Source organism: Macrobrachium rosenbergii, chromosome 26 (genome assembly GCF_040412425.1).
Source record: "Macrobrachium rosenbergii isolate ZJJX-2024 chromosome 26, ASM4041242v1, whole genome shotgun sequence".
In the NCBI taxonomy this organism is placed as follows: Eukaryota; Metazoa; Arthropoda; class Malacostraca; order Decapoda; family Palaemonidae; genus Macrobrachium; species Macrobrachium rosenbergii.
The window spans coordinates 629,812-643,507 of record NC_089766.1 but is presented as its reverse complement, the minus strand read 5'-3'; the positions used below and the strand labels follow the sequence as shown (position 1 = coordinate 643,507).

The 13,696-nt window shown below is 37.7% G+C and overlaps 1 long non-coding RNA gene across 1 annotated transcript in view; it reads left to right on the top strand.

Moving 5' to 3' along the window:
- The window catches only part of LOC136852885 (uncharacterized), a 422,752-nt gene extending 409,834 nt beyond the window's left edge, over window positions 1-12,918 (top strand). Inside the window, exon 5 of the long non-coding RNA XR_010857256.1 lies at window positions 12,296-12,918. This is a non-coding gene — a long non-coding RNA (uncharacterized lncRNA). The remainder of the gene's footprint in view (window positions 1-12,295) is intronic.
- Window positions 12,919-13,696: the final 778 nt, after the last annotated feature.

Here is a 13,696-nt window from a genome sequence, read left to right as displayed (position 1 = left end):
TCATTATCGAATCATCATAGCTTAATGAGGTACAGTGCTCTTACAGTTCAACGCTTTGAGAAATGTCGTTGTCATCATTATGTCATAGTAATTAGCATTATTAGAGTACAGTCATTTATATATATATATATATATATATATATATATATATATATATATATATATATATATATATATTTATGTGTGTGTGTTTGTGTGTGTGTGTGTGTGTATACAAAGTTATATAATATGCACATTATTTCCTAATTAAATTTAGCAATAGCCATCCACATCATAAAGCTTTATTTTTTTTAATATATCTAAAAGGCATTTATAAGCTTTATAAACCTTACGATAGCTTATTGTAAAGTCTATACAAAGTCTACGGAATTGCAGGCCGGGTTTAACATAAATTTAAGGTTCATAGAAAATGGTTTTATAATGTTTTGACTTTTGATCTCTCTCTAAATCTGTTGGGAATCTCTCTCTCTCTCTCTCTCTCTCTCTCTCTCTCTCTCTCTCTCTCTCTCTCTCTCTCAGCTTCATACGATTAATTTTCATTTCAATTTGCTCTCTCTCTCAGTTTCATATGATTAATTTTTATTTCAATTTGCTCTCTCTCTCTCTCTCTCTCTCTCTCTCTCTCTCTCTCTCTCTCTCTCTCTTTGATTAATTTTCATTTCAATTTCTCTCTCTCTCTCTCTCTCTCTCTCTCTCTCTGTAATCTCTCTTCAGCTTAATCATTAATTTTCTTCTCAATTTCTCTCTCTCTCTCTCTCTCTCTCTCTCTCTCTCTCTCTCTCTCTCTCTCTTGTAATCTCTGTATCTCTCATATGATTAATTTTCATTTCAATCTTCTCTCTCTCTCTCTCTCTCTCTCTCTCTCTCTCTCTCTCTCTCAGCTTCATATGATTAATTTTCATTTCAATTTGCTCTCTCTCTCTCTCTCTCTCTCTCTCTCTCTCTCTCTCTCTTCATATGATTAATTTTCATTTCTGTATCTCTCTTGGTAATCTTCTCTCTTCTCTCTCTCTCTCTCTTCTCTCTCTCTCTCTCTCTCTCTCTCTCTCTCTCTCTCTCTCTCTCTCTCTCTCTCTCTCTCCTACTTAATTTCCCCCTCTCATATTTCTGGCACAAAAGCCAAATGATTGATTACAGCAGGCAATATGAACTGGTCATTGACTCTTAATGAATATTTAATGAATAAAGCTGTAATTGCGAATATTCAGTGAATATTTTTCGCTGAGAATATTTCCGCGAATTTCTCATACTGGTGGATATTATTGCTCGATTGTATGATGACTGTTATTCATGACATTACGAAATTACATGTAATTAATGTTATGTGATAGTTCTATGTGTGTGGGTAAGAGTTTTTCAATGTTTATTTTTATTTATTTTATTCTTATTTTATTTTATTTATAAATCGATTCTTTACATATTCATATATATATATATATATATATATATATATATATATATATATATATATATATATATATATATATATTTATATTGGGAGTAAGAAAAAAAAAGGTTAAGGTGAAGGTTAAGGTTAAAGTTTTTTCAAGGTTTGTTCCAATGAAAACTTGGCCTGCTCTCTCTCTCTCTCTCTCTCTCTCTCTCTCTCTCTCTCTCTCTATATATATATATATATATATATATATATATATATATATATATATATATATATATATATATATATATATATATATATATATATATATATACAATTATGTGAATATATATATATATATGTTTTATGTATTATTTTTGTGTCTGTGTGTGCGTATGTAAATGAGCACTCAGCCCAAAACTATGTACACACAAAACCCTCAGTTACTTCCAAAAAGTCTTATTCTTTTGTTTGAGTAAAGAAATTACTATTCCTTCTTCAATATTTGCTGTAGAGAAAATTGAGCCCAAAAGTCCAGCACTCTCTCTCTCTCTCTCTCTCTCTCTCTCTCTCTCTCTCTCTCTCTCTCTCTCTCTCTCTCTCTCTCTCTCTCTCTTACCGGCAAATATCCTTTTGTGCAGTTAATTGAAGCTCTCTTAAAAGCTTGAGTGGTGGAAAAGTCCCCAAATGGGTCTTTTGATATTTTTCATATATTTTCTATATTTTTATTGCTCGTATGTTGAGTGTCTGTCAACAATAAAGGTATTGATTTGATGGTATGGAGACGGGACAGAAATTCACGTATGGGGGGACGAGTAGGTCATGCGAGGTCATTCGTCACTTATCGGACAAACATAGACGTTTTAGGGTGTCACGCACATTAACCCCACCCCCCTTGTTCATCCGTATGTTATATCAAGCGTTTAAAGGCCCTGGCCATTTTGCCTAAAACCTCCGGGGGATTTAGTTGTACCCTGTGAAGAAGAACCAGTGGCGAGGTTTCGGGTACCCTGGAAAGCTGGAACCTTAACCCTTTTTGATACCCTGGAAAGCTGGAACCTCCATTTTTGATACCCTGGAAAGCTGGAACCTTTACGCTTTTTGATACCCTGGAAAGCTGGAACCTCCATTTTTTATACCCTGGAAAGCTGGAGCCTCCATTTTTGATACCCTGGAAAGCTGGAACCTCAACCCTTTTGATTCCCCTGGAAAGCTGGCTGGAACTTCTAGAACTTCCCGTTTTGATACCCTGGAAAGCTGGAACCTCCCCTTTTGATACCCTGGAAAGCTGGAACCTCAACCCTTTTGATACCCTGGAAAGCTGTCTGGAACCTTCCCTCTCGATATTCTGGAAAGCTGTCTGGAACCTCACCCCGTTTGATACTCTGGAAAGCTGGAACCTCAACCCTTTTGATACCCTGGAAAGCTGGAACTTCCCGTTTTGATGCCCTGGAAAGCTGGAACTTCCCGTTTTGATACCCTGGAAAGCTGGAAGCTCCCTTTTTGATACCTTGGAAAGCTGGAAGCTCCCCTTTTGGTAAGATGAACGCGGAAGCTTATCTCCTACTCCTTCCTCTTCTTCTCGTGTCGCTAGGAAGCGAAGTTCTCACAAAGGACGGCTCCCTTTGGCGACCGCTGACGGTGCAAAGATCTCGACTCCTGAGCGGTTCCAGAAACCAGCAAGAGCTTCCGACGCCCCAGAGACACTCCGAAAAGTTCAAAGGCATCATCTGCGCCCACCTGTGTCAGGTACGGGATTGGTGTGATCTCTGGTGTCCCTTGAGTTCTCAGGAGAGTTCTCATACGAGTTCCTCCTGCCTCCTGTCGGGGATGTACGTGGTTCCAGGCTACCAAGAGACTAGTGGCTCCGACACCCTGGAATGCTTCACTCGAACGCCCATAGACTATGCCGTTGGGGCTTCTGTAGAGGAATCGATGCCCACCTTCATCAGAGGAGAGAGAACAGCGGAGCACTTACTCGATGGGGTCTATGACAGCAAAATCAGGAGCCAGTGCTACTACGGGAAAGACGGCTATAACCCCTGGATCAAGGTGGACCTCGGCAGGGCGGTGCCCCTCAGGCAAGTCAAGCTCGTCCTTCATCATAACCACAACGCCAATAAGGTGGCCGACCTGGAATGCCGCGCTGGAAAGGAAGACCTTCTAGAGGAGGCCGACTTTCCCAGTTACGACTTCGTCGGGTACTTCCAGGGGCCTGGAACTAGAGAAGAGGAGGTCGTCTTCGACGTAGACCCTCCGTTGCAAGCTCGTTACGTTGTGGTCAAGAGATGGAGTGATCCTGGACTTTGCAACTCCGACGGGAGTTCTAGACAACACGTCTGCCGGATGTTTCTGTGTCACCTGGAAGTGCACTAAGTTACTGGAACTGGAAACTGGAATTATTTTACGGTATCTGGAAGGGTATTAAGTTGTTGGATCTGGAAACTGGAATTATTTTACGGAATTGTGACATCTGAAAGTGTATTAAGCTGCTAGAACTTGAATCTGGGAGTGCATTAATGTGCTGGAACTGAAAACTGTAATTATTCTACGGGTTCTTTTGTGTCACCTGGAAGTACATCAAGTTGCTGGAACTGGAATCTGGAATTGTTAAGTATTTTTCTGTCACTTGGAAGGGTAATTAAATTCCAGGAACTGGAAACTGGAATGTCATACCTTCTTGGGAACTTGATTTGAAGGTGGGACATTGATTTTTTTTTTTTTTTTGTCAGTCTGGAAATTCAATTAATGCAGATAGATTTTTCTGTCACCTGAAAGGATAATTAAATTCCAGGAACTAGAAACTGGAGACTGGAACGTCATGCGTTCCTGGGAACTTGATTCGAAGGTGGGACATTGATTGTTTTTTGTCAGTCTGGAAATTTAATTAATGAAGATAGATTTTTCTGTTACATGGAAGTGTAGTTAAGTTCCAGGAAGAAACTGGAAACTGGAATGTCTTACCTTCTTGGGGACTTGATTCGAAGGTGGGACATTGATTGTTTTTTGTCAGTCTAGAAATTTAATTAATGAAGATAGATTTTTTTTTACATGGAAGTGCAGTTAAGTTCCAGGAACTGGAATCTGGAAACTGGAATGTCTTACCTTCTTGGGAACATGATTCGAAGGTGGGATATTGATTGTTTTTTGTCAATCTGGATATTCATTCGGTGAAAATGGATCAATGAATCTTTTTCTTATTGTGTTAATTTATGAATGAGAGAAACATATGTTCGCCACTACTGCACGTGGAAGTAGTAAAACGTTTGATAACTCACATATTGAAAATAGTGAATTATTAATATCTATCACTAATGCACATTATATTGAATGACTATTATACGTTACATAAATCTAAGTATATTTAAAGTTTACTATATAAATCTAAGAGTATTTGAGGATACTTAAGGCAGTTAAATTTATTGTAGTTATTATACAAGAAGTGTGATGTTTGTGTAATCTTGAAAATGAATAAAAATGCGAAGAAAATTATATGTTTTTGTATTATAATCCTTATAAATATATATATATATGTGTGTGTGTGCGTGCTTGCGCGCTTCCATCCCACCAAACTTCTCATATTCGATAATGAGAAGAGGCCACATAAGTTTAAACCTGTGCAATGAGGCCAGGTTAATGAGGGAAAGTTTTTTTTTTTTAAAGCTTAATTTAGGACGTGTAACGTACTGAGAAAATTATGCAAGGCTTTTACGAGAGAGAGAGAGAGAGAGAGAACAGTGACCTAGACGTGTTCCCTGAGAGAGAGAGAGAGAGAGAGAGAGAGAGAGAGAGAGAGAGAGAGAGAGAGAGAGAGAGAGAGAGAGAGAGAGAGAGATAAGCCACCTGACTTTCCTCATTCACAGATAACAAAAATAAATTAATAAAATCATGCCTTCATAAAAATAGGAGGATTTATTATTATCATCATTATACCACTTCCTTACCATTATCAGAAACCTCATTATTATTATTATTATTATTATTATTATTATTATTATTATTATTATTATTATTATTATTATTATTATTATTATTATTATTATTATTATTATTATTATTATTATTATTATTATTATTATTATTATTATTATTATATTCTTTATACCTGTCTTGATTACCATATAGCCTTCTTAAGACCTCTACTTGACAAAGCTGTCGTTTAGGCATTACCCACAATTCCATTGGTCCCCCCGCCACACCCCCACACTTACACACCCCACAGGAACGGAATACCAACCACTCCCTTCCACACACCCCCCACAATACTCAAGTTTCCCAAGGTACATAGACATTTTTCTAAAACTAAGGAAAACTGTACACTAATCATCTAATATAATTCTGCCATTTCATCTGATGTAAAAAAAAACAGTAACTTAATTTTAAAGGGAGAGATCTATTATAGAATAAAAATGTAGGAAGTTAAAACATTAGTTAAAATGAGTCAAAATGACTTGGAAAATGTTTTACATTATTGGGTCACCGGGTGGGGACCCTTGGTCAATTTATTTTTCAGTAGTCCCAACCTCTCTCTCGCGGACGAACGTTGGCTAACCTGTGTGTGTGATTATTCCAAAGATTTGCCAATTTTTATTATAGAAAGTAAGTACATTTAACGCTTAATTACGAGGTAATGTTATGGACCAGCATTACGAAATGCTGTATTGGCTGTAAAGGTGTTTTTTATATATAAAATTTGGTGATTTTGGTCTTTGAAAATTTTTGACATGGGAGCCCAAAGCTGGCTGATGTGATTATTCCAAAGATTATTACATTTTATTATAGTAAGTACAATTAGCATTTAATTACAAGGTAATGTTATGGTCCAACATTTCGAAATGCTGTATTGGCTGTAAAGGTGTTTTTTTTATATAAAAATTGGTGATTTTGGTCTTAGAAAATTTTTAACATGGAAGCCCACAGCCGGCCGGCTGATGGTTGAAGGATAAAATGCTAATTTATCTCTGCAATGGGGCCTTTTAGCTTACTAAAATGAGACTTTAGCTTAATATAACTTTGAAGGAACTGATATATCAAAGATAAGTTTATAGAATTTCAGTTTTTTTGGTGGGTTTTTAAACTGGTCGCCTGTTCAGGCACAACACGCACCTGTAGCAGAAATATGTTCACATACAGGTGTTAGATGGTGCTAGTTCAATTAAATTTTATTTTTATTGGGATATTTTGATTTTTTAACCTTTGGTAAGTCATTAAAAGGTCATGTTTCAATAATATTAGGTAGTTTAGCATTTTGAGGTAGCCATTTTTATATATTTTGGTCAGGTAAGGTTGGTGTGTGTGTATACCTGACCCGCCATCTTTAAAATCAGACCCACAAGACTCAGTGCACCTCAGATTGGTAAATTTTATCAAAAATTCCTTAGGAAATCGTGGAATATTGGACACTTTTAACCAATTTTAAACTAATTTCATTGTTTAATATATTTTACAATTCGGCTTTTTAAGGTCGGTAATTGGTGTCACAAGGCTTGGTTAGGGGTATACCTTAAATTCAGCAAACTTATATAAGCACTTGTGTGCAGTGGGAAGTTTTTCCCCGGGTTGGAAGACGCTTTTAAAAGCCTTGGTGGGTATTTGTCTAGGTAACCCATGTTTCGGGTGCTTCATAGACCCAATGCCCTGTACTGGGCATGACGAGCATAGGCCTGCATATTGGTATAAACTATTTAATTTCATTCAAGTATGGGTATGTGGATAATTGCGACAGTCACTAAGCCTAACCACAGTTTGGTAATTCCGTGAGAGAGAGAGAGAGAGAGAGAGAGACAGTTTGGTAATTCCGTGAGAGAGAGAGAGAGAGAGACGTCGAGACGTCTAGGATAGTTTCTTGAGAGAGGGAGAGAGAGAGAGACGAGACGAAAGGAGACGAGACGTCTAAGACAGTTTCCTGAGAGAGAGAGAGCGAGAGAGAGAGCGCAAGCGACCTAGACTAGACCCGTTGAGAGAGAGAGAGAAAGAGAGCGAGCGACTTAGACTAGGCCCGTTTCCTAAGAGAGAGAGAAGCAACCCAGCCAGTCTACTGAGACAGAGAGAGAGAGAGAGAGAGAGAGAGAGAGAGAGAGAGAGAGAGAGGCAAATATGAGTAAGTGCAAGAATAGCGTACGAGTTGTCGCGCATGCGCTGTTCTAGTACTCGCACCAACGCTAGCAGAAAGCCAAAATAATCCTAGTACCAGTTTTAGCAAATCCTCCAATATTTAAGGATTTAAAGGCGATTTCCTTGCTAATTTGTATATCAAAAATGACACCTAAACCTTAATAAACTTGTTAAAGATTTCATCGGATTTATCACACCCGTTGTTAAGTAATTTAACAAATTTCGTCCAATTTTAACCCGACAAGACTCGGGGTAACTGAACCTCCTAGACCCAACAATGCCAGTGACCCCAACTTGTGTACACTACACGCGATGCTTTCATATTAATAAATAAGGGCGATTTATGTATTATTTCTCATAGGATTTTCGACCAAATGGACTTTAATACGCGTACAAGTAATTGTAGCATTGTCTTGTTTATATGATAAGTTATATTTTTACTGAGTTTCTTAAGGTTTTAGACCAACAGAGCGGTTTGGGTGCTAGGCTTATAGAGCAATCTTGTCTGTTGCAGTTTTCCAGATTCAGGATACTGTATTATGTTATAGATTAATGTATTACGTTATAGATTAATGTATTTTATTATAGGAACTGCATAAAATATGCATGATAATGTTAAACTTGTTTTGACAAACTTGACAAATGAAAGGTCATAAACTCCAGTTGTATATCGGTTGAGCTTACAAAATGGTCAAACAGATTGCCATACGCCTCTCTCTCTCTCTCTCTCTCTCTCTCTCTCTCTCTCTCTCTCTCTCTAAGCTCTTAGGTGGGAAAAGACGCTTCCAGTAGTATAGAAACGGATCTCTCTCTCTCTCTCTCTCTCTCTCTCTCTCTCTCTCTCTCTCTCTCACAAACTTTTTCTCTTCCAGGAAGCTTCCCCACCTCCTAAAAAACAGGCATTTAATTAAAAGCAGTTGATTTTTGGTCTCCCAGTAATCATTATCCAATGGAACTTGAGACCTGCCCGCGGTCGACTTGATTTCGAAAAAAAAATTAAAAAAAACTGTTTATAAAAGTTCTCAAGTTGTTTCATGACAGTTTTGTGCTTGTTTTTTTCTTAGTTTAACGTAGGTGATGGGTTAATGACTTAGGTGATAGTTTTTTTAATATAAACAAAGTTTTTAGACCTATAAAGGTTTTTGTGCCGTTCAGAAAGTGCGCGAGTGAATAGGTGGCCAGTGAGACTTTAATTTTATATAAATCGTAGATATTGTTTATTAATATGATATTTTGGCTAAAATATATAGAAAATGGTGTATATAACGCTGCACATGGGAGATAATTTGTGAAATTAACGAGATAATTTGGAAAATTCGCCATCTTTTGTTTCATGTTTCCACGTTCATCCCCGAGGGGCTGGTACTAGACATGGCTCCCAGCTAAGCATTTCTGTATGATTACAATTTATGTGTAGGCTTTAGTATATTAAAAATATATGTGTAGGCTTTAGTATTATTATAAATATATAAAGTTTAATGTCAAATATAGGTTATAAAGGATGTTTAGTTTCAAATACTCAAGTCAACATCATTGCATCTTTGACGTAACATCAATATGCTAACACAGTGCTTTAGGCCTATGTTTACGCAAATGGATTTTGAGTCACCCTGTATTCATTGCTTTGGCGTGATCTTTATTTCAATAGCCAGTAATAAACCTCAAGTACCATAAGCTTTGTTTAATAGCTAACAAAGCTCCTAACTTAAAGATATTGGTCGAATAATAAGAGACTAATAAGAAAGAATCCTACATTTTAATTAATAGTTTTAGGATACATGTTGCAGTTCCTATCGCTGTTTCTTTTTGCAATACGCTGTAAAAATGGCTTCGGGACATTGAATGTACATCTCGTAGTTTGGTTTCGTTGTAGAGTTACAAAAATTATAGTATTTTAAATGTTCTGATGACGTAAAACGAATATTTTTCAAGTATTCATAACCTTAAGATACCGCGATAAACTTTTAATGCATCACCCTGTATATACCGGTCCTCCCAAGACGCCAAGGGTTTTGAAAACTTGTGGCTTGAACGTTTGAATGGAAGCAGATGAGTCTAGGGTTTTGAAAACGTTTGGTTTGAACATTTAAATAGCAGATGAGTCTAGAGTTTTGAAAACTTGTGGTTTGAACATTTAAATAGCAGATGAGCCTAGGGTTTTGAAAACGTTTGGTTTGAACATTTAAATAGCAGATGATTCTCAGGTTTTGAAAACTTGTGGTTTGAACATTTAAATAGCAGATGAGTCTAAGGTTTTGAAAACTTGTGGTTTCAACATTTCAATGGAAGCAGATGAGTGTAGGGTTTTGAAAACTTGTGGTTTGAAGGTTTAAATGGAACCAGAAGGGTCTAGGGTTTTGAAAACTTGTGGTTTAAATGTTTGAATGGAAGCAGATGAGTCTAGGGTTTTCAAAACTTGTGGTTTGAACGTTTGAATGGAAGCAGATAAGTCTAGGCTTTCTAAAACGTTTGGTTTAATAATGGTGATATGAAAGGTTCGTAGTAACACACAACCTTCAACCAAATGTCCATTTTAAAAATTGGTTTTTATTCCAGACATTTCATTTCAAATGTCAGACTTTGCAAGATTCCCTTCAAGTTCTGATAATATGAATTTGAAACTCTCAACTTTTTACCACAATAGATTTGGAAATGCCTCAATTAACACTTTTCACTTTGAAAAATATTCAGTTTGAATATTTTAACATTATTTAAACATCCTCTGGATTCTAAAACTCCTTTTCAATATTGATCATTCTTTTGAGGCGTTATAGAGCATAAAATTAATAATGGTACGTTTACATTAATGGTGATTAGGGCTAACATTTTATTGACGAATTAAAACCAAGCTTTTTTGACATTATCTTGATGGCCCTTCCGTTATGGGACCCCAGAGAGAGAGAGAGAGAGAGAGAATTTTCTTATATTTAAGAAAAACCTCATTCCCCAAAGGATTGCTATGTGGAATAAGCTCTCTTCCTGATTACCAATGTTTTTTTTTTTTTTTCTAATGAACAGCCCCCTTCCTCCACACCCAACCAAAAAATTCATCATAATCACCCAATAAATTAGGAAGCTTTATAACAAAACCACTTAAACTCTTTATTCTCTGCCACGTCGTAAAATGTATAAATATTAGAAATGTTTTCAGGTCTTGATACTTCATCAATTTTTTTCTTTCTTTCTCATCTATTCTGGTGTCCCAAGGTATTGCGACATCAATGAGTGACACTTTCTTCTTGATTTTGTCAATCAGCGTCACGTCTGGTCTATTGGCACGTGTCACCCTAACTGTTCTGATACCACAGTCCCAGAGGATCTTTGCCTGATCGTTTTCTATCAGTCCCTCAAGTTGGTGTTCGTACCACTTATTACTGCAAGCTAGCTGGTGTTTCTTGCACAGGCTCCATGTGAATGAAGGAAAATAGTATGTTAGTGATTAGTAAACCTGTATTTGAAATTATAGGCGTCAAATACTGTTTGGACTAAAGCTTAGCTATAAAGTGAATTTCAACTTGGGGGGTCCAGGCTCCCCCTGCCCCCCCCCCTCTCCAAAAGCGACGCCACTGGTATTACATTATCTTAGCTTCTTGGTAGTGTTCTGTTAGGCTTGACAATTCTTTTTCAATTTTAAAGTTGTTTTTCCATTAAAGTTTCTTTGACTCTGCCTTAACACTTCGTGAAACTGATGTAGTTTTAAAGGTATAGATATTACATTATGCTAATCATTATTAATTTTTACAATCTCCAATCATTTGTGATTGGTCTTCAGTTTTGAAACTCACTGGAATTCCCCAGTTGTGACTGAAGTCTCTGTCTCAAATTCCTTGAGTTTTACCTGTTTCAAATTTAAAAAAAAATCTCATTGGAATTCCCATTTGTAATTGAAGCCTCATAGGCTTTGCCTCCAGTTCCTTGAGTTTTGCCTCAAATTTCCCATTTTAAAACTCATTGGAAATCCAATTTGTGATTGAAATCCCATATTATAAAGCTTTGTCTCAAATTCCTTGACTTTTACCTCAAAATTCCCATTTTAAAACTCGCTGGAAATCTCATTTGTGTCATATTATAAAGCTTTGTCTCAAATTCCTTGAGTTGTGCCTCAATATTCCCATTTTAAAACTCACTGGAATTCCCATTTGTGATTGAAGTGTCATATTATAAAGCTTTGTCTCAAATTCCTTGTTGTGCCTGAATTCCCATTTGTGATTGAAGTGTCATATTATAAAGCTTTGTCTCAAATTCCTTGTTGTGCCTCAATATTCCCATTTTAAAACTCGCTGGAATTTTCATTTGTGATTGAAGTCTCATATTATAAAGCCCTGTTTCAAATTCCTTGAGTTTTACCTCAAAATTCCAATTTTAAAACTCATTGAAATTCCCATTTGTGATTGAAGTATCATATTATAAAGCTTTGTCTCAAATTCCTTGAGTTATACCTCAAAATTCCCATTTTAAAATTCATTGGAAATCCTCATTTGTGATTGAAGTCTCATATTATAAAGCTTTGTCTCAAATTCCTTCAAAGACTTTTGCCTCAAAATTCCCATAAGTTTTGTCTAAAAGACAAAACTTAGGGATTTTCCCCGAGACAAAACTCTTGAAGGAATTTTGAGACAAAACTTGAAATTTGAGACTACAGTCACAAATAGGAATTCTGGAATTGTCACTGATGTCTTACGCTTCATTACACACTCTATATTTACATTGCAGTAGGTCTATTGGACCATTTTTATTGGTGTTCATATTCATAAGAAGTAGGCCTATTGACTCTTATACTAACAATTATTTTTCTACCCATTTCAGATCTATGTCAAGGGTCCTAAGTGGAAGGCACCTTCAGAAGTACAAGACCAGAAGTACAAGATCCCAGGCGCCTTCACAAGTACAAGAACATACCAGGCACCTTCACAAGTACAAGAACATCCCAGGCACCTTCACAAGTACAGGAACATCCCAGGCACCTTCACAAGTACAGGAACATCCCAGGCACCTTCATAAGTACAGGAACATCCCAGGCACCTTCACAAGTACAAGAACATCCCAGGCACCTTCACAAGTACAAGAACATCCCAGGCACCTTCACAAGTACAAGAACATCCCAGGTACCTTTGCAAGTACAAGAACATCCCAGGCACCTTTGCAAGTACAAGAACATCCCAGGCACCTTTGCAAGTACAAGAACATCCCAGGCACCTTTGCAAGTACAAGAACATCCCAGGCACCTTTGCAATTACAAGAACATCCCAGGCACCTTTGCAAGTACAAGAACATCCCAGGGACCTTTGCAAGTACAAGAACATCCCAGGGACCTTTGCAAGTACAAGAACATCCCAGGGACCTTCGGAAGCACAAGAACATCCCAGGGACCTTCACAAGTACAAGAACATCCAGGGACCTTCACAAGTACAAGAACATCCCAGGGACCTTCTGAAGTTCAAGAACATCCCAGGGACCTTCTGAAGTTCAAGAACATCCCAGGGACCTTCTGAAGTTCAAGAACATCCCAGGGACCTTCTGAAGTTCAAGAACATCCCAGGGACCTTCTGAAGTTCAAGAACATCCCAGGGACCTTCTTCAAGAACATCCCAGGGACCTTCAGTTCAAGAACATCCCAGGGACCTTCTGAAGTTCAAGAACATCCCAAGTTCAACATCCCAGGGACCTTCTGAAGTTCAAGAACATCCCAGGGACCTTCTGAAGTTCAAGAACATCCCAGGCACCTTTCCAAGCACAAGAACATCCCAGGCACCTTTCCAAGCACAAGAACATCCCAGGCACCTTTCCAAGTACAAGAACATCCCAGGCACCTTTCCAAGTACAAGAACATCCCAGGGACCTTCACAAGTACAAGAACATCCCAGGGACCTTCGGAAGCACAAGAACATCCCAGGGACCTTCACAAGTACAAGAACATCCCAGGGACCTTCACAAGTACAAGAACATCCCAGGGACCTTCTGAAGTTCAAGAACATCCCAGGGACCTTCACATACAAGAACATCCCAGGGACCTTCTGAAGTTCAAGAACATCCCAGGGACCTTCTGAAGTTCAAGAACATCCCAGGGAAGTTCAAGAACATCCCAGGGACCTTCCAAGTACAAGAGCATGCCAGGACCTTTCCAAGTACAAGAACATCCCAGGGACCTTCACAAGTACAAGAACATACCAGGGACCTTCACAAGTACAAGAACATCCCAGGGGCCTT